General features: G+C 43.2%; 1 long non-coding RNA gene across 9 annotated transcripts in view; it reads right to left on the minus strand.

Annotated features, from left to right (window-relative positions):
- Positions 1-19,748, minus strand: part of LOC115494806 (uncharacterized) — a 237,415-nt gene extending 217,667 nt beyond the window's left edge. For 4 of the 9 annotated variants that reach the window (XR_012055791.1, XR_012055797.1, XR_012055790.1 and 1 more), the window contains exon 1: positions 1,955-3,825. This is a non-coding gene — a long non-coding RNA (uncharacterized lncRNA). Of the gene's footprint in view, positions 1-400; positions 1,930-1,954; positions 3,827-16,926; positions 17,096-19,246 lie in introns of those variants that run through there. The other 5 variants (XR_012055792.1, XR_012055800.1, XR_012055793.1 and 2 more) reach the window with 5 other exon arrangements.
- Positions 19,749-25,916: the final 6,168 nt, after the last annotated feature.

Raw genomic sequence — 25,916 nt, forward strand, 5'->3', positions numbered from 1 at the left:
GTCAAGGGACATTTGCTAATGATTAAATCCAAATCACATCTCCTTGCAGTGCTCTTAGCAAGTACAAGCTGCTGCATGGATGCTGATGGATTTGTGGAGGAAGGAAGCAGATGGTACAAGGCACTTGTCAACACAGCGCTGCCTACACAAGACTTTCTGTCACATCCAGTGCTGCAGAGGCTCATGCTCTGAAGCGGTGCAGCAGGGAGGCAAAATGAGACTCTGGGAGAATGTAATATATACTATGCTTGCAATCAGAAGAGCCAGTAGGCAGAGCTCCTGGTGTGCTGGAGAACTCCCACTTTCCACACTGCCATGTCAAAGTTGTCTCTCATCTCTTGATGGTCCTTTAGGAAAGACCAAAGATGACTTTCTAGAAATAGCAACAATATTGACTCACTTAGGAAAAGATGAAGAGGCTGCATTGCTCCATCCAAATCCTCCTTCCTGCTCTTGTGTACAGAGCAAGGAGCACAGAAGTCAGAGAAGGAAAGACAAAAAAAGAAATCATTAACCACTAACCACACTTACACAACCATATTTTGCTGTGCCACTCAACTGCAGCACGTAATTCCAAATTCCCATAACTCCTGACACAGTGCTCAAAAACTGTTAGTCAGAAGGATGCTTACTTTGGCCCCCTAGGAGCTGACAAATTCCGCTTTATCTCCCTGGGATCTGACGAGCTCATCCTGTCACACGGGAAGACGATTATGAATGACAATGCAATGAGTAGCTTCTTAAACAGGCAAAAAAAAAAAAAAAATCTGACTTGAATATTCTGCTTAGCTTCTCATCCTTTGCTGGTTCACTGATATGTGCTAAGTTTCCCAAAAAGGACACATCACTAGAAGACAAGCAGGAACCAAGTTTACTACCATTCAGGAAATAATGCCATCAACATATAAAAGCTTATATAGATGCCACACTGAAAGATTAACCTAAATCCATGTTCAGCCTCCAAAACTGTGGTTTGAAAGATGCAGTAAACTATCAAGGGACAAGCCAAGGACCCGTGCAGCTCTTTAAGCTATCTGTGATTTGTCCATCCCCAAAAACAAACTAAAAAAGCAGTTTTTTGTCAAGTTTATTTTGCGCTCCTTTTACAAGAAGTGAAACTGTTCCCTCCCATTATCCCATTAATAATCTTCCTTATTTAAACACAAACATGGTTTTCTTCGGGTTAGATTAAAATATTCTGAAGGATACCAATTTAGGAGTCACAATTCTTTATTCCTTAATTATGATCCAATCCAGCCATACTCATCAGAGCAGGCCAGTTCCTTCTATCCCTCTGAACTGGGACCTTTCCAAAATGCCAAAAACAGATCTCTTCTGGTGTACCTGAAATAATCTACTGGCACTTATCTAGAAATACTCTGGGTTTTCAAAAAGCAAGCATAAACATGGCAGAAATCACTCTGTCACTGAATGTCATAGTTAGTGTTTTGTTAAAATATTCCAGAAGATTAACCTGCTAAAACACTTGGGGATGGAGGGGGTGCCTTTAAAAGCTGCTTTGGCATTAAAAAGCCTGCCGTATTAGGCACAGAAGAGAAGGGAAAAGACAAAACCAAATAACACAGTTTTCCATTATCAGAACAAGGCAAAGTGGGATCAGCTGCTTTTTGAAGACAATTTGTTGTTGTGAGAGACCTCACATAGTCCCCAAGGCTGCATTTTCCATTCCAGTCTCATGGAGTATTGGTTGCTGCAGGACTGTTAATCACTGCTAATTGTGAGGACAGCACTGGGGCAGGAACAACTGTCCCCAATGAAGCCAGCTGAACCAGTAACTGCATTTTAGCTTCCTTAAGGGCTTTGGATGTCAGTGATTTCAAGTCACTAACAGAAGTGGGTAGGTAAACCCCTGCTCTAGCAGTGAAGGATGTTAGGACAGAAAACCTATTTTCTTATTTTAGTTGAGCTAACAACAGAATAAACCAAGTTTTACCATTAAACGTGAACCAAATAGCCTAATTCCAAGTGTAAGTCTTCTCAGCCACAGCTGCCTTGCCCTTTAAAAAAAGGAAAGGAAGAAAAGCCAAGTAAATATTCTCTATGGAGACATTTAAGATTCCCTTCCTTCCCCCCAGCAGCAGTAATGTATGTATCTTCATCTTTTGGACTTTTTCCAAAGTGCTTAACTTTGGAATCTACATATTATGCTTGCCACAGCAAGTGTCTCTTTAGACTAACGCTCCTCTTCCATACAGGTCTAAATTCTGTCACTCCTTTTCCCCAGAGTTTGCAGTAATGACTGGACAGCTTCTCTGCAGCAATTGTGGTCTGTCAGAAAAAACAAAGCAGAGGAAGTATGTATCATTTGGCTGTCTCCTTAATTTTAGTGTAACAATTCCATTTTTAGGTACAGAGAGTCCATAATAGAATGGGCATACCCGAGTTTAGCACACAAAGCTCTAAATAAGACTGCTGCTTTACAAAACCACAGCACAGAATGGCAATTGTTTCTAGCGTGGTAACCGCAGTGATTGAGAGATGCCCAAAGTAACTTGTTTTTTAAAGGGGAAACTTCAGTGTGTGGTGGCAAGCTCTGAAACCACCGATATAAATGGATTAGGCCATGAGCACTGCAAACAATAGTCCCATTACTTTGGCTTAGGTCTGTTTTAAGAGAGCTAGAGAGTACTTAAAATAAAATATCTCCTTGGTCTTTCCAATATCACTGGAGGGCTGGGCCGGGGCAGAGACACTTTCTGCAGGCACACAACAGGATGTGCTAATATTATCAAGTCTTTTGCTTTGCTGTCATTCTATTCTTACTTAGCTTCTAATGCTCCATGAATGCATGACTGCTCTTTCCAGTCCACATAACAGCTATATTACTGGAGGTTCCAGCCTGTTGTTTTTCTTCGAAGCTAGGCTTCAGCCTTGGTTAATGTTTGCCCAGAAATATGTAATTGCGGACTTCCTCCTCATAAACCGTTCCAGAGCACAGGCTGCCATCCTTCCATGTTATTATTATCTGTGTGCCTGCAGGCTAGAGCAGGGTGTGCTCTCACATTTGAGAGGAGAGATAACCCTTTCCTTGCAGGAAAGGCACTCAAGGCCTTGGATTGAGGCAGCTGCTACTAAAAAGAGGTGACCTGAAAGCTTTACTAGTGTTATTTTCTGCCCACAGATTACGGAATAAATGTACTTCTAGCACAGGCCTAGGTCACAAATAAGTGTAAGGGAAGCTGAGTATAAAATCACAGAACAATTTGGGTTGGAAGTGACCTTAAAGATCATTTTGTTCCAACCCCTCTGTGAGGTACAGGGGCACCTTCACTATCCCAGGTTGCTCCAGACCATATCCAGGCTGGCCTTGGACACTGCTAAGGATGGGGTAGCCACAGCTTCTCTGGGAAACCTGTGCCAGTGCTTCACCACCCCCACAGTAAATGGACCTTTTAAGCCAATTAATTCATAGTACTGCATATACTTACTTGTGCGTCTTAATCTTTTATTTCTGATTATCTGCAGATTTTTTAAAAATCCAAATTAAAAAAAAAAAAACAAGCTTATTTTCTATGTTTCCCCCATATCATTAAATACTGTCACCAACAGAAGGAAATAAGAAACCTGGAGTAATTTTTATATAAAATTCAGATTTTCAAACAGACAACATAAGCATTTTCTGGAGAAACAATAAGCAAACTGAATACACTTATCTTAATTTTGGGCGCAGGTCTTCAGTGCCAGAAATGCAGTATCAGCAATGACAGCAAAGCCCCAGGCACTAGAAGAAGGTAGGTAATGTTCAGGATTTACAGTAGTAAACGTGCCCCTGTAAAGAAAGCTGCCTGATTTTGAGCTACTGAAATAGATTTAAGAATCTCTCCTCTCCTAGGAATTGCCCACATCTTCCATGGATACCACGAAGAATCCAGGTCACAGTCTTTGCAACATTATGTTGAATGACCAGAAGGTTTGTAATTAAACAAATTCAAGAAACATGAGAAATTAAGCAGATGAAATCTCTCCAGATACTTTGTAGGCAACAGGTCTTCCAAGGTCTTGCCCAGATCCCTACTGGAGATAGCCTGGCGTGCTTTCCAGTCTTGACATTCCCTCTTTGCCTCAAACCACCCAGATCTGGGACCTGTCAGAGTGTATTAAAGCTCACATCCAGTCTATTCACCTGGATTGCCTCTAAGGAGAAACAAGGGTAAAGTGGAAGCCAATTTGAGCCCACAATCTCACCCTGATACAGATTCAGGGTATGTCTGGCACACACACCTAGTCCAGGAACTGGGAAGACCTCCTGGGTCAAGTAATCAGGCACAGTCTAAGGGGTTCACTGTCCTTGAATACACAGATCACAGGAAACAGGGTGGATCAGGCACAACCTGCACACTAAACTAAACAAACCTATGTCCAGCTCCTCTGCTCAGAAAGATTAGTGAATATCTCGAGTGCAGTGAACTAAAGCAGTACCTCAGGTGGAGGAGTAGTACAGCAAAAAGCCTTCACTTCCTCCCAGATTTAAATTCTTTAACAAGAGCAGCAGCTGGAAAAAGTTTAGCCATCACTTAAACCAAAATGTATCTTTATTTCTGACAACTGCTGGGTTTGAAACATGATGTTTTTAGTAGCTTTCAGATGCCTCTTCTTCCTGAGCTCACTACAAACTACAGGACAGTTTAGAGAAGGGCTCTGTTCCACATAAAAATGAGATACAGCAGAAAGATATTTTAAAACAGAACAGAAAAGTAGTGACAGCTTAGAGAACAGACTTACAGCTACTTTTTGGAAGGAAAGGGCTAAGCAAGTCTCAGGATAACAAGCCAGAGCTCCAGAGACATTGAGGACAGAGTCTCACAGAGAAATTACTGAAGGGCCAAGAGTTTACTCTCAAGCCAATTGATATTTGCCATGCAAGAGAAGTCACCTAGTCAGGCTGAAAGCACACATTAAATGGAAATTATCTTCTGAATCAGGAATAGCTTTCCATGACTGACAAACCCATTGTCAGTTCAGACTAACCCATGTGACAGTCATCCACATCTTCTTATAGCCTGGCCTAAGACAGCCCCCTACAAACAGGAATACTTGGTTTAGCAAAATACTCAAAAAAGGTCAATAGGAGTTTGCTTCAGTAAGGAGCCTCTCAAAACTGGAAGACAAGCTAAAGGACTGGGCCCTGGCAATCACAATATTAAAAAGCAACTAGAATGGGATAATGTTTGAGCATGGATTCCAACAAAGCCAGCTAGTTGCTAGAAGGTTATTCAGCTACTGAAGATTTGTCCTTGCATTCCTGTTGAAATCAATCCATAAAAATCATATTAAAGGATTAGGCATCAAGCATTTGTGTGTTGATGTGCATAAGAAATTCTTCCCTCACAGACTGATGACCTTACATTCTTAAGAGGATCTTTTGCTCCATAATAAAGTGTTCACTGTCAACAGTAATTCTTGCGCTTCATGCATCTGTTGACAAAGCCTGAACAGGAAGCTTTTCTGCAGGTATAAAGTTTAAATGCTGTGCTTCCACAAGGCCTTTGTCCAAAGCATAAAGTAGGATTTGGACATTTTGGTGAACAGCAAAGTAGCAGTCATGATATTTATGCCACAAGTGAACGGTGAAACAAAGAAATGCCACACATTTACTTCAGAAGCTTGGTAGTTCAGGAATTAAACAATTCTCCTTGCACATCTATCCTTCTGTTATCATCTGTATTCCTTTAGGCACAGACACACTTCTAGCACAATTATGCAGAATAACTCATGAGCACACATGAGTGCTTATATTATGTCAGCAATCCTTGCTTGCTGAATTAATAAATTTAACCTGCACCCATTTTTATAAAAATGCACCATTTCAGGTGTCTGCAACACTGATTTCACAAAGCACTGAAATCATCCCTGTGCATAAACCATGCACAACACTGAAGGACCAAAATTACATGCCCAACATAAGCCACTTGTGTTAGTAGGGAGCTCCAAGCAAAGAGATTTAATAGAGACACAGAAAAAACCACAATTCTACAATTGGCTGACCAATTCCCAACCGCGTAAATCCAGGGAAGAACTGGGCACAAGGCTGCCCCACAACTGCTTTGTAGGCTGCAGCTACTTGGCCAGAGGAGGAACAAATTAAATTCTCTCACTGCAGACAGGACTGCACTCTCTGCCTTCTTTCCCTCCAGTCATGCAGGAGTATTGAGGGTCTGGCAGGATTGAAATCCCTGCAGAAACCCATCAGGCAGGTGAGGTCTGCTGTGGTTCCTTGCTCTCCCACTCTCTTCCATGGGAACAAGGTATCTGATGTATTTAATCTTCCCTGTCCCTTCTGTCTGCTTAAAAAATAAATCTCTACTCTGATTTCTTATTGCTGGCATCTCCAGATGTTTCTTTGCTCAGAAAAGTTGCATCAGTTCATGCTAAAGCTCTCTGCAGATGTGTGTCATTTTGCATGCCAAAGATTTGCTTTCTGCCTGTACTTAAACTAAATGCACTCAGCTACAGAAGTTACATCCATTTAATTGGAACTGGTGTTAGGAAAGGCCAACTTAACACAATTTGCCAGCTAGAAATTCTATCTCCAGCCCTCTGCAGATAATCTCCTAGCCAGCCCCTTGTGAAAAAGTCCTGCTCGATGGTAATTGAATTTACTGTAAGAAGATGGAAACAACAAATACAGGAAAATAACAGAGCTTCATATCTTTGGGTAAAATTGAGTGCTTGTGGCTTCCCCAGCTCCACAGCTTGCTCTGTTATACCTCATCTATCAGTCCCAAAAGCATCTTTTACTTTTCACAGTATAGTTTACATTGGAAAGGACTCCTGGGAGATCATCTAATCCAACTCCCAGCTCTGAGCAGGTCCAGTTAGATCAAGTTGCTCAGGGACTTGTCCAGGAAATAAGAGATTCAGTATTAAAGCACTGGGAAAACCATGAAACATTTCAAGGAAATCACATAGAAAAGTAATTAAAGTTAACATATGGAGCTTAAAGAGAGAGGCCCCAAGTTTGACTCCAGTTCCTAGATCCCACTCCTACCTTAGACCACAGGTGCTGAAACCAGGAGCTTTCTGTTTACACACAGAGTTATGAGATCCAGGAAACATAACAATCATAACCACCCCTGCAATGGCACAGTGTGGTTTCACCAATAACTGCTTTTGCATTTTGGGAAACACACTTTTAGGACAGTCCTATAAGTAGAGAGATCAGGTCCTAGCCTGATGCAAACCAATGCTTACCAGTGACCCCAACTGAGAAACTGCCTCACAATTTGATTCTGTCAAGAAAATTCTCTGTAAGACAATCTTGCATCTTCTGTTGAAACGAAAGAAACAAGCAGATTCTACCAGACACCCCCTGGTTTATACTGAATCACTGTTAGCACACACACTGGAGTCTTACTCAAAAACAAAGGACAGAATACAGGGTAACAAGCGATCAGTCACGTCTGACACGCACACTGTTTCCACAGAATTACTCATCTCTGTGAGGTCTGATAGATGTTAAAGGATTTTTCCTAGTTCACACACAGATGCCTTGTAAATAAATGGCAACTATTCCTATGACTAAATAGTTACTTCGTAGGTATTTTGACAGAAGAGCTCATGGAGTTTCCAATAATGCCATCCTCAAAACATAAACTGCGCACTTCCCCTCCTTTCACTTGTTTTTCAGGAAATCATATTTTCAGACTTCCTGTGGCTGACACAGCCTGGGTAGGTCATGCTGTGCTGTATCACATCCCACAGCATGTGGCAGAGTGTGAGCTTCCCACGGTGATGCTCCACAATGCAGCAGGTGAGAGAGTCAGCTTTGATTTGTTTCAGTTTTTTCATTGCTGGCATGACGTACAATAAAACAAACTGGCTGCCAAGGGAAATAGGAAAGGGATGCTCTGAGCTTAGCTGTGTGGTTAGCACATTACATCTTTCTAGGAGTTAACCTACAAAGTTAAATCCAAACGATGGATTTGGGCATCTTCCTCTGGTAGCACCATCTGCTTTCACACCCTGACCTAGCTAATCCTAATCCTGCAAGGCTCTTAGATTTACATCAGCAGAGAAATTCAGAATTTGATTCCTAGAACACTGCTTTTCTCAGCTTCTTTTTTTTTTTTCTTTTTTTTTTTTTTTCTGATGGGATTTTCAGGCTAACTTTTCTTCTGCCTACTACACTTGCAAGCCTTGCTCCAAGAAAACACACTGGCTGTGATCACAGGATAAGATCTAGCCCAAGAAATCTTTCAAAAAGACTTATTGGCAGCAGGTAGAAAAAGCAGGCATCCCCAGCATAGCCAACAGCTGTTTTCCTACAGTTTCCATATCCCCAAAGACTGGTGATAGTGGAAGAAAAGTGCATACAGCAGGACAAGAGCAGAAAGATGAGGTGAGAAATTAATATTCCAAATGTTCACTGAAGCAAGGAGCTGGTGTGCCCCTCCAGACAGTCAGTGTCCTAGACACCAGATCACTGTATTATCTCTGTAGCTTCCCTAATGCTTCACTATGAACAGTACAACAATCTCCAAAAGAACAAGCTATAAGCCCTCACCACCCCATGCTTCTGACTCTGTAAGCAACCCTTCAATCTGATCTGTTCATCTCCCCTTAACAGCCAAGGCCTGTCTATTACCATGCAAATACAATTCTAAACAATCCTTTTATTGCAAATAATTTTAGCAGAACCATATAGCTAATAGATTCATTCCATTATTAGCAACAGCTTGGAATTGTGAACTAATCAATATCCCAGGGTGCTGAGGGGGGGGAGACAGCAAATCTAATCAAGACCTAGCAGAATTTACACCTAGAATCCTAATCTACAATTAAAAGCTTTGAGAATAGTAATTTACAATCAAAAGCTTTGATTCCTGACAGCCATTTTTCTACCTTTCAAGAAACAACAATGCATCACATTATACACATAATCAAATTATGATCTTACTGCTCTAGAGATCTCTACATTCATCAGCACCATTTTCTCCCTAGAAGGGTAAACAAATGAGAAAGGCAATTCAGAATCCTTTTGCACCTATACTTTGATGTCCACACCTTTGTGTGTTAGACAATAAAGGGGGTTGTGACAAAAGGATTACAGCCAGATATCACTAAGTTAGCTTCCATTTATCTGCATATCCCATTCTGTTAATTACTCTACTGTAAAAGTCAGCATGCCCAAGGTCAGTGCTGTCCCAGTACTCAGATCCGGCACCTGGAACAGATACTCTCCCCCGGTCACAAATTGCCCTCCCAGCTGGCTACTAACAGTACTTATCTGGACCTTGTCTTCCAGCACACTGGAAGAGTTGCTCCATTTCTTTCTGTAGCCCTGTATTTGCCAAAATACATGCACCCATGCAAGTGGAAGCTGTCGCTACACCCATGAACTGCACAGCTCTGAATCGGGCTATACCAAGCGCTCTGCATTTTTCACCCACATGCATTCTGCAGAACAAATAATCTGCTCCTTCACTTAGGAATCCTTTGGTTCAACACACAAAAAAATGACATTCCTTGTGAAATCTAGAGCATAAAGGGCAAAAGCAATGCAAGGAAAACTGAGCTTTCCATCTGTTTATGTAGCTATCTGCTGTGCAAAGCCAGAACACCCGGCCGGAGCTGGAGAGACACACGACTGTGTCACACAAAGCAATCCCCTTCTGGGCTAGTTCAGTCCTGCTTGCATCTACCCAGTTGTGCTCATGGATTCCTGCAAAGGGAAAAACTCAATGCTCCTCTGTGCAGACATTCAGGCACAGCAAGAGAAGAGAGGTAAGTGATCTCTTTCCCTTTCTCACCTTTCTCCCCACTTCTCCACATATTTCTCCCAAGTAACTGCTGGGATATAATACAGCAGAGTTTTGTTTAAACCTTCCTAACACCATGACTGTGATTTAGGCAGCAAAAGGATTAAGCCTACATGCCTTAGGAGGAGGCAGGACAAATTCTTACTCAGATATATGATTTATTTGAACGGTAGCAGACCTGGAAAATTTTTTAAAAGGTAACATGGGCAGACATTATACATAAAGGCACTTCAAAAAACTAATAGTGCAATAGTAAACAAACATGGCAAAGGGCACGTTTGCCTTCTTATAAGGATTCCATCCTGTATCTCTCTGCACCCGCATTTCACTGGCCTCAAACTGATCACCACTGGCACAACCATGGGCATTACAGTTTGCCATGCAGGATGTGCTCCAAAATCTCAGAATTAGCTCAAAACACTACAGCTCCCTTTCTTCCAGCACATGAAATATTAGCAGTCAAGCTGCTCTCAGCATTGAATAAAATGCATAAGGCACTTGGCTTTTGTTAACAATGCTTATTTTGGATGTGCAACTCAAGCAATGGTTTAGATCTAAATTCACAGTAATCCTCAGTACAAAACTAGGCTTAAAAAAAGTTATTCAAGTCCAGATGCTAAAATAAAGCCTTAAGGAACAGCCCTGATTAGCTGGTGGGGTGTAAGTGCTCTACCCTTGAAACAGCTTGGCAAGGAATTGTCGGAATTCCTCCCTCCTCTTTCCGGGGGGAGCGGATGCAGCAACAGCTCCCAAGGGGACGACACTCCCTTCCTTTCGCCTGGGCTCCCTGCGGAGAATGGGTCTGGATTTGTTAGGCAGGACTGCGAGGAGAAGGAGGGGAGGGATGTAATCCTCACTCCTCACCGGATATGGACACAATCCGAGCTCAAGTTATTGACTTGTAACCTCACCACAAAAGGAGCCATTTGAATTTTTGCTGCGCTGCAAGGCTTGTGCAAAGGGCTGTTACTGAATTGTCAGGGCTTGCAGTGCCCCATGAGGCCAAGATCTGAGAGGAGTCTCAAACACATCCCCACTTTCCACTACAAAATCACTTTTAAAGGGCAAATATCCATGTATGCAAATATCCAAAGGCATTAAAAACCCCAAAAAACTACCCACTTATGGATTGCAGGGTCTGGGGAGGGTGCAATAATTTTTTGTTGAACACATTAGGAACTTCTCCTCTCATTCCCCAGCATGACACAAACCTTCATCACCCCACCACAGCCGGTATAATCTTCTTTTGGCACCCGCTGTTTCAGGTCCTGGAGCCTGAAGTGTGGCTCACCCAAGGCCTTGGCATCACAGCTGTAACTTCAGAAGGGAGATGATGAGCTTAAGGCAGGTAACAAGGAGCACTTGTACACCTTTATCTTGTTCTGACACCACACAGACAAAGCCTGACAGCACCGGTCTTCCCAGGCTAATCAGTGCAACCTTTGGCTCAAGTCCACAGGCATTTTGCTCATCCAAGCACCCTCATGAGGTTACTCATTAGGGCCCTTTGATTACAGTGCTGCATTCACCTCCACACCATCTCACAGCACCCAGAAGAACCAGGAAGATTAGGGGAAAAGGCACCGTGAAAAGTAACAAGTAAAAGACAAATTCCAGACAAGAAGAAACTAAATAAATTAGAACATGCCAGCTGGCTAAGAGGGGACAGAGTCAACATCTGAAAAATAGTGAAATGGAATGATGTGGTAAAAAAGGGAATTATTTACTGGATGTAATAAAGGAAGTTGGGAAGCCTGTTTTAAACTGGCAGCAATTTAGAAACAAAAGGAAATGGTTTTTCATAAAACAATTACAGTGTGGAACTCAGTGCCCACAGGGGCTGGTCGAGGCAAAGCAGCACACAGGTTCAAATGGAGATCAGAGGAATGAACAATGAACACATCCAGGAGAAGCCACCAAGCACATGTCAGTCTCAGAAGCTGCTACATAACTCTTAGAAGCTGAAAAGATAGAGCAGGGAAAGATAATTCCAAATATATATCTATTTTCTGAGGCTCTTTCCCCATCCCACTCTCACCAGCCTCTGCTGGAGGCAGGATACTTGCTCACAGTAATCTTTGATCTAATCTAGTGTGACAGCTGCTGTGTTCCCATAAATTTCACTGAGCTTCACAGATCACTGAATCATTTTCCATGTTTATTGTTACAGTGAACAACAGGACACATTCCTTCCTTCACGACTTCTTATTTTGCACAGATGATCTCAAAACCCAACTCCCTCGGTACAATTCACATTCAAGCAAATATTATGGAAACCAAACACAGCCTCTGGAATATTATTCTGGTTTCACATATCAACAGTGAAGACACAAGGGACTACATAGAAAACTTCCTGTGGGATGTAGTGAGCCCTGCATCTTCCTCAACAGAGTTAGACTGCAGTTTCAGGGTAGTAACCCTTTACAGTTATTCACTGTAACATCTCTGTGCTTCTCCTGGCCAAGAAACCACTAAGCAACAAAGTTCACTGCAATCCTCCAGGTTTACGAGGAGTTATTTCATTTGAACACAGCATGCTCCCTTTGTTTACCTGCTGTTTGGTCTCATGATGCAACCCAACATTCTTTCATTAGTTCAGAGCGCTTGTAACACAGCCAGAGGCTTTGTCACCCACAGGAGACTGTGGGCTTAACAAACTTATGCAGCCATGCGTCAGTGAGTTATTCTTGTACAAAATTAATACAAAAATAATTAATAAAACAAAACCCCCAACACATGGACCAGGTTGCAGCATTCTCCCTTCCACATCTTTCTGGCTAAAAATCCACAGAGAGGGAGGCCAGGGCCTTGCAGCTGGTTATGGAAGTGGGCTGAGCACCCGGCTGGCCACGACACACGCCCTGGTACCAGCGATGCACGGCGCTCGTGGGCAAATCAGCTCCCATCACAGAGCATCTTGTGATTGATTATTTGCTACTCCGTGCTTTCTCCCATGCCTCCCCAGAGGATTTTGGACTAAACATTGGGAAAAAAGGCATTAATAATGAATAATGCAGTTCCAATTACAGTGCTTGAAACCTTCAGCTCAAAAGTATGTGCTCACTATTTCCTTCTACTTGCTGCTTAGGCAGGCCCATGGATGTCACTGCACGGACACACTGGAGTGGATGTGATCAGCACAAGTATAAAGATCAGAATTAGCTCCAAATTCCACTGCTTTCAAGGAACTGTTTAGTTTAATGATTAAAACCTCATGAGTGCTTGGATTGTGTGAACACCTGTCAGTGCTCCCTGGAAGAAAAGGTATTTGCTTGCTTATTTATTTGAAAACTCAAGCTATGTACTAGTCAAAGGAATTTTATTTGGTTTTTAAAACAGAACTGAGATGACAGTTTCAGCTGAAAAGTGAAGCTTCAGTGCAAAGCCAGCACACAGAATTTCAACACCCAGCTTTTGTTCCTGTGAGCACTGACTTTGCTGCAGGGGGGCAGATAGAACTGAACTCTGCACCTTTAAATTTCCTACCACTCTGCTTCTGTGGGTAGCTGTACTAGGACCCTCACACCCTTGCAGACTCAGGAAGTCTGCACACTTAAGCTGTAAAAGAAAAAGAGAATTAGGATTTTAAGCATTGAAGCCTGTCCTCCCAGCCCTTACACAGCTCATCTGCATTACCTATTGCACAAATGTGGATTGTTCAGTAATTAAAATAGCATCAACAGTCATCCTTTCAACCTAAAGCTCATTTGGACTCTGGATCTAATTTTCAAAAAAGTCAAAAGCTGTTTTCAAATGGGCAAGAAAAGTCAGTTTCCTCAGCTCTCTCCAAAATTTGCATCTTTGCTTGGAAAATAAATAATTAAGTTGTGACATGACAAAGAACAAGCCAGAAAAACATCAGCCCAAAAGAGGCAAGTTTTGAGAGCTGAAAACAAAGGATTACAATGGGAATGCTTATATAATCTTAATTACAGAGGATGCTTCTTCCATAACCACAATGGCATACACATGGCCTACAACTGCATATGCTGGAGAGAAGAGTAATTATTCCACTAGCTTCTCCTGTGCTTACCTCCCTCTTACCACAGTTAACAGGGCAAAGGAAATTAATTTCCATGCTTTCCCCCAAAATGGAAAGGTAACCATAATTCTGAGGTGAGATGAAAGCGTTATCACTACTCCAGAAGGATATCAATCTAAATAACCCTCACACTCAGTAAATCAACAGGATTCTTCTGGTTGCATCAGACCAGCCACACAGTGTTTGCATAGGGAAACAATCAATATGAATGTCATCCAAATACGGAACTGACAACAGCAGGGTATGTGAGCAAAGGGAGGAGATGGGGGGAGGGAACAGGGCTGCACAAGAGGAGAAAAGGAAAGCATCTAAGGTGTTAGAGTCAGGAAAACCCTTCTGAGTTTTAGTGCCTCAGCAACCTTCATTCATGTCTTGAGAAATGTCAGAAATCAGGAAATATTACTTCGGGTTGCATGCTTCTGTCCTGGCCTATCACATACGTGGAGTAGTAACAGCAAATTACTGGAAACTGCACTTTGAACTTAGCCACTGGCAAGGATCCCAGTCAAACAGAAATGTAAAAGTTCCTTTCCTCCATGGGGCCTCCTGTGTGGGGGTGTCCCCATAGACGTTCAATAGCTGGTTGCAACAGGTTGGAATGAGGCCCTGAGCCAGAAAAACAAGCCCTGACCAGTATTATTTCCTACTGCCTACGTTGTTTATTAAAAGATATTTTGACGCATCACTCTCAGCTTTGTTGGGCTGCATTGGAGGCTCAAGGCCCATCGAGGAAAAACTGGCACCATTTTCACTAAGTGTTCACGCCTCCTTTTCTTCCAGCATTATGTCTCATGCCTCCCTGTGTGCATGGCTATAGGTGCAGCACAAAGATATACTTAAAAAAGAATTGGAAACAGGCAGGCTGGTTGCTAAGCAAAGGCTCTGTATTTCCTGCAAATAGAGAAGTAATTAGATTCTAAACCCTATCAATATTCCTAGCATAGACAGAAGAAACAACATTTTTCTGCACACCAGACTTTTATAATATGGTTTGGAAAAAAAAAAAATCCAACCACAGAGCATTCAGGAACAGTAACTTAATGTTATTAACAACCCAGGGAGTGCCCAGTGAGTGCAGAAAGGCATTGTAGCCTTCCCCCTTCCAGAGGTGAAATGATCAAAAGATTGGCCTCTTTACAGTCTGTTATATTTCTGTCTAAGAAAACCCAATTTGCACAAGCAAATAAACTAGCTCATTATAAAACTGAGGGGTCAGCCTGAGTCAGATAAACTCTGAAGTCAGACAGCTGAAGAAACAAACTTTTATTTAAGCCACAGCACAGGTGATCCTAAGAGGAAATAGTAAATCCCCATAGAGCCACAACTTCCACATTGGGCAACAGAGAGCACGAAGAATGGAGGTGCAGGGAGTGCAATTTTCTAACACGGCTCAGCACACATTTAATCAGAAACAACAGGTCCCAGCCTTGCATTCAAAGAGGAGGAAAGCAAATAGAAAAATCAAACACTGTTGTCACAATGCAGCAAGTCAAACATTATTGAAATCATAAGGACTAATCAGTTTCTTGCCTTTTCTTTTTGTTTTTAAGAGACTAAAATTTGTTCTTATTCTCTCCCTCCTGGGAAGAAAAAACAAACAAACCCCCCATCCAAAAAAAAAAAAAATCCCAACCAAGCCTGTTCTTCTTTTGGAGATTACCTAGTCACCAATACAATATCAAGCACAGGTTCCATTTTTCCCTTCCTGATGAAAAAAATTAAGCCTGACTGCATGAGGACTAGTCAAGAGGAATGACTTAAAAAAAAAAAAAAAAGCAGAATGCCTTACCAGGCATCTTGATTTTTTTTTTTTTTTTTTCCCTAGGTAAGTTTAAACATAACCTTCCTGGCAGAAAATCAATAACATTTTGACTGTTTTATAAGCTTGATAGGCATTTCATTCTCAAAAATAAACAAATTTTTATAAGAAAATAATACACTGAACCTCACAGGTGTTTCTAAGAGATTCCAGATCAATAATAAATCCTCATTCCAATGAGACTTGCAAAGACACATATCCTTACCTTAGGGAAATAAAGAGTGTTTATGACAGCTTCAGCCTGTTATTGTATGTCCTAAGGACATACAGTTCTGTTCATACTGTACTCCAGGCCACTTTCTTGTTTGATTGTTGGTTGCACCCCACCCCCCCCCCCAAGTAGAGTTACAATGAAGGTTGCTAAGAGAGATTTATCCCACTGCATTTTCTTCTATGGAAACATAATAATCATTGTTTAACTTAAAATTTGCCACAACTTCCATGGGAGAAAGTACTTTACTGTGTATTACCACATAGTCTAATTTTGGTCTAAAAATACGTATCTTTCTTCTGCACTTGCAAAGTCAATACATGGAATGAACGTAACATTTGAACTACTATAGGTGTTTCTGTAGGAAAAAAAATATTAGGTACACCGTCTATGACACTTAATGTTATTATTCCATGACACCTGCTCCGATAAACAATGTCACGTATCAAAATCAAGGTAAATATTTTGTGATGCCTGTACAACATAGAACAGACACATTTAAGCATTTCATAAATAAACAGAGAGAAGGATAAATAAACAAATATGTTGAGGCATTTGCTGGTGTTCATGATGCAGAGACATGCCACAGCTGGCAGGAACATGACTTGTCTCAGGTGTTAACCATGTTTTCCCAATTTTATGCATCCACTTGCTTCAGTGGAGCATGATTTTGTAACTTTGTCATCCAGAGTATTTGTACAGAATGCCATTATGACAAGCAATAGGCTTTTAATTTTTCCAAATGCTTTCTCATGCGTAAAGTCTTGCCAGTAATTTTCACATTACACACCAGCAAATTGTATTTCATGCTGTTTTCTGCAGAAGGACTCCAAGTAGTTCATGCCAGTTTGAGGTGTGCTTGGTTTTAAACCATACTAGTGGTCTGTGCTAAATGATGTGGATTTATTGACAATAAACAGAAAGCAAAAGCTGAACACTGAGCTATTCCTACAGTGCTGAATGATGCATCCATGAATCAGACCTGGTGCTGCAGGTGAGCAGGTAAAGTAGAAGGAGCAGACAGGAATTTCGTGAAGCACAGTTTTACTAAAAGAACTTTGGAAGTGTTACCCACCTCCTGCACTGCTTGGACTTTTCGAATCGCTAAATTTATCCTGGAGAGCAACATTAGGTGTCACCAAAAATTCCACTGCTTAGCTCTTTGCAACACACAGTAGTTGAGAAGTCACAGCTGACACATGGCCAAATGAGAATACCCACTGAAATCAGGATAAAGAATTGTTCTAGAGAATGAAAGAAGAAACAGATTACCAAAAAAAAAAAAAAAAAAAAAAGCCAAAACCAAAAACCCCACAGGGTTAGGGCACTATCTGAAATTGTGTTACTAAACATTTTTCATTATTAATAATACCATGGTACTGATTTAGCACTTTCGTCATGGAGATTGTACTGCATGCATCAGACAAGGACATACTGGTTTAATGGGGTTCTCCTCACTTTTCCCCCTTCAAGAAAACCCAAAAGCTAATGCTGAAATCAAATGCACTGAGCAGAGTGGGGTGAGCAATACTAAGTCAAGTGCTTGATAGAAGTCGCTCTGTCATGATAATGTTTTATTCTCCCTGCTGCCAGGCTACCAGACTTAAGAGGACTCGTTGGTTAATCCCACCATAGCTTTCCCATTCTTAAATTTATAGTACTGTTTTTTCCTAATGTTATATTTTGGAAGATTTACCAGATTAATGTTCCCTGTCCACCACATTTTGGTTCCTACCATCAAAATTTAGTCAGACTCCATGCAAAAACATTCCTGTTGGAATGGGTAATTTTTCTTTCTTTTTTTTTCATTCTGTTTAAGCACTAGGTATATATCTCACTTGTTCCCTAATTTCCTGGGTACGATATATATTTCCTCACTGAAGTCACATGATGACACAGGTCCACACTACAACTTTGCTCTATCCTGTCAGAGGCATCAAGTTACCAGGAATGTCAATGGACTTCTAAGGAGAAATGGGTTAGGGGAGAAAGACAAATATATTTAGTAAGATTTTTCCAGCGAACACATGTTGCCCTGAAGCGAACACCTTAGTATGCAGCTGATTGTGTCTGTATAGAAAATAAAAGAAAAAAAGCAGTGAATTAATTTTGTCTGAAAATTTCCATTCCTTGAACACAATCTAGAGCTGTAGAATCAAAAATCTCCCTAAAGCAAACATGGAAGAGCCATCCTAAATGCTGGGAAACGACATGTTAACAGCATGGAGCGTGCCACACAACTTTCCAATTATTTCACTTTTCCTGCAAGGGCAAGGGATTAAATTCTGTTCCTAGTGGCACACTGCAAAGCAGACAATGGGCCCCCTGAGCTGACTAGGGCTAATCTCAGATCTGAAGGGGAACAGGAGAGGCTGATTCCCTTCCAGAAGGAAACATTCCCTTCTCCGGCAGCTAAGCAGGCCCTGCATGTTATCCAGTATGCCAACAGGAATGGAAGGAGAATACAGTCAAAAGGAAAAACAACTGAGGAGGTGGGGTGGGGATGGAGAATGAATAAAAATCACAGCTGATACAATTTCTCCCATACACTAATACCTTGAGGAGTTCAAAGGTTTTCCATGCCTATGGCATTTGGCAATTATAATTGCACAGTAAAATACCTAAGGTTAATGAGTAACCTCTAAAGGAAGTTACTTCACATAATGACAGCAATTTCTCTGAACTAAATGTTAATAATCAGGCCTGTAATACGGTGAGAAGGAAATAGTGGGCAATTGGCAAATGGAACTCTGTTACCTAGTAACAAGTCCTTAAGGTACGAGCCGAAAAAATTTGAGCAGGCAAAACATTTCCAGGCAGGCAGAGCAGCCTGACAAACACAAAACATTTTGCAAAGCCGGCGACTGTCTATGACATGGAAAGTGGAAGCAGATGCGGCAAATTACCTCGTTAACAGGCAGTCTGAGGGACAATTAGCTAATGGCACAGCAAAGGGAACGCTGCCACGGAACCAGCAGCAAGGGCAGAGCAGCAAAGCTCAGGTTACCCTGAAGATAAATGGGAATCCTGCTCCTTACACGGACATTGTTGGTTGGCAGCTCTGCCGCTCCTGTGCCCTTTCCCTGCCCACCGGGAGGTGAGGGGAGCGCTGCCGCAATTCCGGGCACGGTGTGTGTGAAGCAGCCCCGCTGCTGACTCAGCAGATCCACCGGAGGGTTTCGACACCTTTGTTATGAATGGGGCAATGCGTGCTCTGCTCCCAGGCAGGGTTACTTGCAGTTTGCCACGAGGAAGAGCATCAGGGATTGATTGCCTCACTCAAACACACCAAACAGGATTTCCTAAATGTTCCCTTACAGCAACAAATGCACTGTCAAAATAATCTTAACAAATCCATCTCCTTTCAGGCACGGTGCAGGAAACCATGTACCTACCTCACTCTCCATCTCGTAAAATCCTCTTGACAGGTATAGGAACCACACAGGAAAAAAAAAATAATAAAGCTTTTGTCAACCTCCTTTGTGCATTTTTTTTTGCCACAAGCAAATGGTGTGTTTTATCTGTAAACCTGGACAAACCAGCTCTTCACAGAACATTGGTATATCCCGTATAAGCCACGATTGAAAAGCATTTCCTACAGCAGCCTTAACCTCCCAAAACCAGTCCAGCCCCCACCATGCTCAAAAGTGTGTCCAGAACCATGCAAAGGCTTGGATTTGTGCACTCCATTATGACTCCTCATCAATATCGCCAATGAGGCACCACAAAGGACATGAGTGATGCCTCATCCCATCCTACCTCATCACACACACAACTTTTACTTCCTGGCTGAAGCTGCTCATCTACAAGTAATGAGTGTGGCTAGTATATGTCCTGTTCCTAACTTTTCCCCCTTATCTTAAAAACAAACAGGGAAATTTGGGGTTTAGATGTGATGTTAATGCAAAAGTAACTTTTTTTTTTTTTTTTTTTTTTTTTTTTTTTTTTTTTAAATGCACAAAGCCCAGGAAAGTCACATTTAAGCTCAGTTCTAAGCAATGAGCAAAACCAGCATTTTCAGTCCATGACTATGACTCTGGACAATGCAAGACACTTCCCCTATTTGCATAAATTCAGATCCAAACTAATCCCTGCAGGAGATGACTCCAGAAAAAGAAACCCCAGTAAAGCAAATCTATCAGCTGAGGAACTGGGGAAATATGGGACCACTCTTGCTTTGGTGATACACCAAGCATCCCCTGGCTCCCCTCAATTTCATTTCTCCCCTTGCAGAATTCCTCGAAAAAGACAGATGATACCCTTAGCTGAAAGATAGCAATAAGGCAGAGCTCAATATTTAAACAATCATGATAGTGAAAACCTGGGATTGATCAGAATTCCAAGACCCTCATAAGAACATTTCTCAGGAGGTAACAGCTGGTTGGCTTTCAAGCGCTGTGCTTGCTGCACATGCCCTTAATCAGTATGGTCTAATTCCGCTAGCTTGAAGTACTTAAATCAGCTATGTGGCCTCCTCATCATAGTTGGACTCAGAAGAGAGCGTAGACAGAAGTGACTGAAGAAAACCATTCCAGCAAAAGTCACATGAAAGCCTTTTAAAACTATCAGATCTTGCTGTAGACATATAAAAAAATATAAGATCAAATTTGGCAGAACTCTGTGTCCTAGCTAGTTTCCACTATCAGACAGAAAATACATGTGCTCATTTAGACAGCAAAGCATATCCCTAAATCCCGAAGGACAGACACGGCTGCAAGGATTGCTAAAAACCGTGGGCCAAGTCTGATGGTAGTGCTGCAATAGTACTGCAACGTTGGTTCTAAAACTTGAGCAGGTTCGCTTTGTGACTTTATCCTATGTCAATAAGCCCAGCTTTATCCTGTGTCAACACATATGGGCAGGATGTTATTTGGTGAACAAAAGCCACCAGTGACCAACAGCACACAGGTAAAGCATTGGCTATAAATCCAGGGGTTGATACAGAAATAATTAGAGATCTGGCATTTGCCATTGCTCAGATATCTGATTCCTGGAACAGGGGAGCTGACTGCTTTCCAGGAACAGCCAGGCACCCACTGGGGGCCCCTTCACAGCACCCAAAAGCAGCAGCCACAAAGCACATTCTAACCTGTCCTGATGGAAGCCAATATACAGCATGGCACATTCTGGATGAGCACCTTCAAGGAAGGTGAGAGGATGGCCAAGAATTAGGAAGCCCCACACATGAGCAAGAAGTGTTCTCCATGTGCCAGGGCTACACTGAGGCGTCTGGCAGCTGGGCTGGGTTGGCACTGTGGCCACAGGGCAATTGACGCCTGTGCCTGAGCAAGGCAGTGGAGCTGCTGGAGCCAGCACCACCAGGTCATCCTGGGACACAGCCACATCCGCGGTTTTGTTCCTTTCCATAATGGCCCAAGCCACAGAGCTCCTGTGGAGCTGCTGGCAACACCACCTGCGAGTCACTCCTGGACAAGTGCTCTGAGGTGCGAGGTTTGTAGCCCGAGGCATCTGGCAACATCTCGGCTTTGGCAGGCGGCTGCAGAGTCAGGGAAGCTGGCTGCCCCTCACCCAGGGCTTCACCCGGGCAGGCTGGAGGAGCTGGGGGGCCCTGGCTGCAGACAGTGGCTCTTTGCACAGCCGAACTCACGAGATGCACAGCCATTCTGAGAAGATAAATGAGATCACTGATTTTTATTTATTTATTTTCACAATAACAAAGGCTTCTGCTAAAAATTTTTCCTCCCTCTAGTGTGTGCCCTAAGAAAGCTTCACTCGACACTGGACTCATCATCTACACCTCGGCCTGATCCTCCTGCCTTTGCATCCACCACTTGTACAGTAGAAGAACTCTTATCGCCAACCAGTCTCAAGTGACTCATTTTGCACTTGTGCTAGGGAGATCAGAAGGAAGCCTCATGACTTATAATCCATAGTTAAAACTCCAAGAGCATAAAGACAAGTTATCTGGCAAAATGAAAGTTAAATAAATACAGGTGCCTTGTGGTTGCTACTTGCTGATCTGGCAGCAGTTGTTAGTCATTTCATCAGAAGGCCCATCTGCGAGGATCTAAGAGTCAAAAGCTTTGATTGCCTGCCCTTTATGTTGTCTGGCTCCTCTTCACTCATTCTCCAGAGCCAATGCAGGCTCAGAGTAGTAACAGAAACCTATCCAAGCCATGCTGTTCTGCAGATGTTAAAAAGATAAATGCACAAACTGTGAAGGAGCTCACACAATACATGGCAAACGTTTTGATTAACTGCCCTAACTGGAAGTCACAGACTCCAGGCTCTCCTAGCGTGTGTTTTGGCTTTTAAGAAAGGAAGTCTGTAATGGGGTTTTCTGTGAGTGTCCATCATCCTGAGGTTGCTCAGAGCCAGGCTCAGCCCACTGCTCTGCAAGTGGGAGAAGACTGCACTGTAGTGGAACTGGCGTGGTTGCACTGCAGGGAGCAGCAGGAATCAGATCCTTTCCAGGGTGGCAGCGACAGGAGCATGGGACACTGAACCCACCACTGGGCTCCAGTCAGCTACTGGGGAGCAGCTCCACAACTTCAAAGGAATTCCTCTTCTTCCTTCAGTCTGCCCCAGTGGCCTGGATACAGGGGTCAGGCACACAGCCCTGCGTTTGGCCCTTTGGGAATCACAAGCAGAAAGAACCACAGGGAACAAGCAGAGCATGAGGCGGCACATGGGACTTTCTTCACAGCCCACCAGGGGTTGGAGCTCTGCAGGAAGCCAAGCGACATTTCTCAGGCTTAAAAACCAGAGCAACACCTGCTATAAAATATTTTGTGCCAAAAGAGAGGAACCAGCATCGCATTCACAAGATACCTCATGTGTCCAAGCAGCAAAATCGGCCCATACACAGGGAAAACATCGCATCCACATATGTAATTTTGGTGCTGGCTGCTGAACTCGTGTCTCTCAAATTTCCTGTCCTAATATAGGACAGCCCCAGAGACTCAGCGCACATTGCAAGGGGTGTTGGCACAAACTGACTGAAACCAAAAGAAATTCAAATTCAAGGCTGAATCGCTTTCCTTACCTCATCCCATTGTACTTAGTTATTTCAGCATATAATTGCTAACATCCTTCATTGATCTGAAATTCCTGTGGATACAATAAGGCCAGCCACGGATGGATGCTAGCCTTCACTCTGGGTATACAGGCCTTTGTCACAGCCCCTGGGCTCAAAAAGCATAAAGCTTTCAGAGTGTCAGTGACCTAAATACATCTCTGAGTGCATCTGTGGGTGCCCCTCACGATGCTTTCAGCCCATTTCCTGCAACCACACCAAAAGCCTGAGGCTCCCCTGCACACAGCAGCTCCTCTTCCCAGCCCAGTTGACTTGTCCTTTTTTCCACTTTACCGTCATAAAATCATTTCCTCTTCCTCCTGGGTTCCACATTAGCCACAATAAACTGCCACAGGGCATCCTACTTCTAAATTCTCCGTGCAGCCCCATCTGAGGAGTTTGGTGTCGGTGTTTGGAGAGGAAAATTCATAGGTGCATAAAGGTTTTATTATTCCAAGAGTGGAGACAGATGTGCAGGTGATTTTTTTTCCCCTCCCAAGGTGAGACATTACTGTAACACATGAGAGCATAATGTAAAAGTATTGTAATGCAAGTAAGAGACGCAAATTGGGAGATGTGTGTAATATTTATATACATTGATACCAACATCAATTTTACACAAAGATATGAATACTTTCAATTACTAAGGGGAAATGTCACATAATAAATATTTCTCACACCTAAAAAATTATGAGCATCATTCTGTTAAAAAACTATTGAAATTATTTGAAAATCATTTGAACTCATGTACAAAATACACTCCAAGAAAGCCTTTACGATTATTTCTCATGGTTCAGTAGAAATAAATGCTCTATTGAGCCTGTGTTTGAATATATTCAATCCCAATACATATATTAGAAACATACCAACCTAGAGGTGAGAAATATATTTTAGGGTTTTCCTGTAACTTTCCAAAAACAGCTTAGAAGACAGTGGTGAAATCAGCACGAAAGTGACCATCTGGGGTTTGAGTGAGCAATAAGATGTAAAAGAGAAAGAGAAAAAAATATATGGAAACAACAGGTCTGCCTTCCTGTATGCAGCAAACCTCCAGCAAATCTACAATAAAGAAAAGGTAATGATAAAACAAGGCAAACCTCTGATTTTCACAGACACTGCAAGAGGCTGATTTTAAATAGCGGTCCACGCGTCCCTCCAGTAGGATCAGTCTTGAATATATTTTAAACGTCCCTCTAAAATTAGATTTACCTTAACTGTGATGGTCCCTACAGTGAGGAAAAAATACTGGGGAAGTACATCTTTATTCCAGAACTAGATTTTGATTTTACTGTACATTTTTAACACCCATCTTAACCTCCCTTTGGTTTTCAGATATTTCTGACCGGGACACGAGATTCCCCTGCTACAACTCTTATTTTTCTCTTCACACATCACCACTTTTTGGGCGGGAGTGCCACAGCTCGAAGCCCCGGGGGCTGCCTCGAGGCTGAGCGCACTTGGCAGCAGCTGGAAAAGTGGGTCACTGGCTGGCAGCTGAGTGACCCCGTTCCGGGCGGGATTGCAGGATGTGTCCCAGCCTTTGGGGAGCGGCAGGGTTTGTTTGCTGCCGGGGAGGTGCGGGTTATCAGCTCGGCGGGGAGCGGAAACAACCCAGCGGGGCAACTTTTCTGAGGATAAGCAAAGCTCCAGCAGCCCTGGGGCGGCCTCTCCCCTTGCCATGGGAGGCTGTCTCGGCGCAGCAATAAAACCTTATGAACCTGCGCCAAAGCAGTGCCCGAACCTTCTGGCCCATCTGGAAATACATACGCGAAGTCTGCGGCGCTATTCCCCCCACAGAGACAACCGAGGGGGCTCCGCACATCACCTCAGCCCTGAGCACGGCTGGGCACCACCACCCCGACAGGGCACAGCTGCAGGCGGGTTTTCACGCCTCCCGGCGTGGTCCTGGCGAAGAAGGCTGCTGGAAAACACCCGATTCACAGCCATTTTCACAACGGGGTCCCTGAGGGAGCCGAACGCCGCCGCCCCTCAGCGCCCGGGGCGGGCGGGCGCCGTGAGGGCGGCCCTGGCAGCGCCCGGCGGGACGGAGATGGCGCCGGGGCCCGGCAGCAGCGCCCGCAGGGCCCTCAGGGGAACACGCTGTGGCACCTCTGCGGTGAGCTGGGCTCAGCCCTTCGGGCAGAAAGTGGGCAAAGAATCCGCCGAGTGCAGCCAATGACTCCGGTTTCTATTATTTCAATACCCACTTTGCTCGCTGTGGCCACCGCTTTCTGAAAACTGGGACAAAAACACCTGTCCAACAGGCTGGCAGGTGCTTTTAGCGCATCTAGGCAGTGCCAGGGCTCCATTCCAGCCTCACAAGCCACGTAGAAGTGTACTTCGTACAGATTTCCATGCACTTAAAATCACCTCAGACCACTTAACTTCACACAGATAAAATCTTCTCGCCACAGTAGAAAATAAAATCTTCTCGCATTCGACCTTACCGCCACAAAAAGGAACTTTAACATGAAAAAAAACCCTTCAAGTTATCCTTAAAAAAACCCCATTAAAATCTTAAAAGAGCCGAAAGCGCAATGCAAGATCCAGAGATCACCGCTTAATGGTCGCACATGTGCTGTGCTGCGGCCTGTGATACTGGCTTGTGTCCTCAGTGACTCGCAGCATCATTTCAAACACATCTGCATGCCAGGAGCTGCTTTAGGGGAGATGCCAAGGATTTTCACCATCGTTCTTTCCTCTTTCCCCTTCCCCACCCTGCCTCAAAGAGCCAGCTTTCACACAAACCCCATTTTTCTTCAGGTCACTCCGAAGAAGACGCTGTTTTGACAGCGTCGTGCATTTTCCCTCTTGCGAGTCCATGGAAGCCCTGCCAAAGAAAGTGATATATGGGCAGAAAGAGACCCTCAACCTCACCCTAATTAGAAGCCTTCGCTATTCAGCAGGGTTTCAAGAGGACAGAAGCCCGAGGCAGCTGGATGGGAATACGAAGCATACCATGCTCCAGCAGCTTTCTCATATTCATCCAGTGACCGAGATCCATCTGTTTATCATCAGCTGCAATACAG

This window comes from Taeniopygia guttata, chromosome 4 (assembly GCF_048771995.1).
Source record: "Taeniopygia guttata chromosome 4, bTaeGut7.mat, whole genome shotgun sequence".
Classification (NCBI taxonomy): Eukaryota; Metazoa; Chordata; class Aves; order Passeriformes; family Estrildidae; genus Taeniopygia; species Taeniopygia guttata.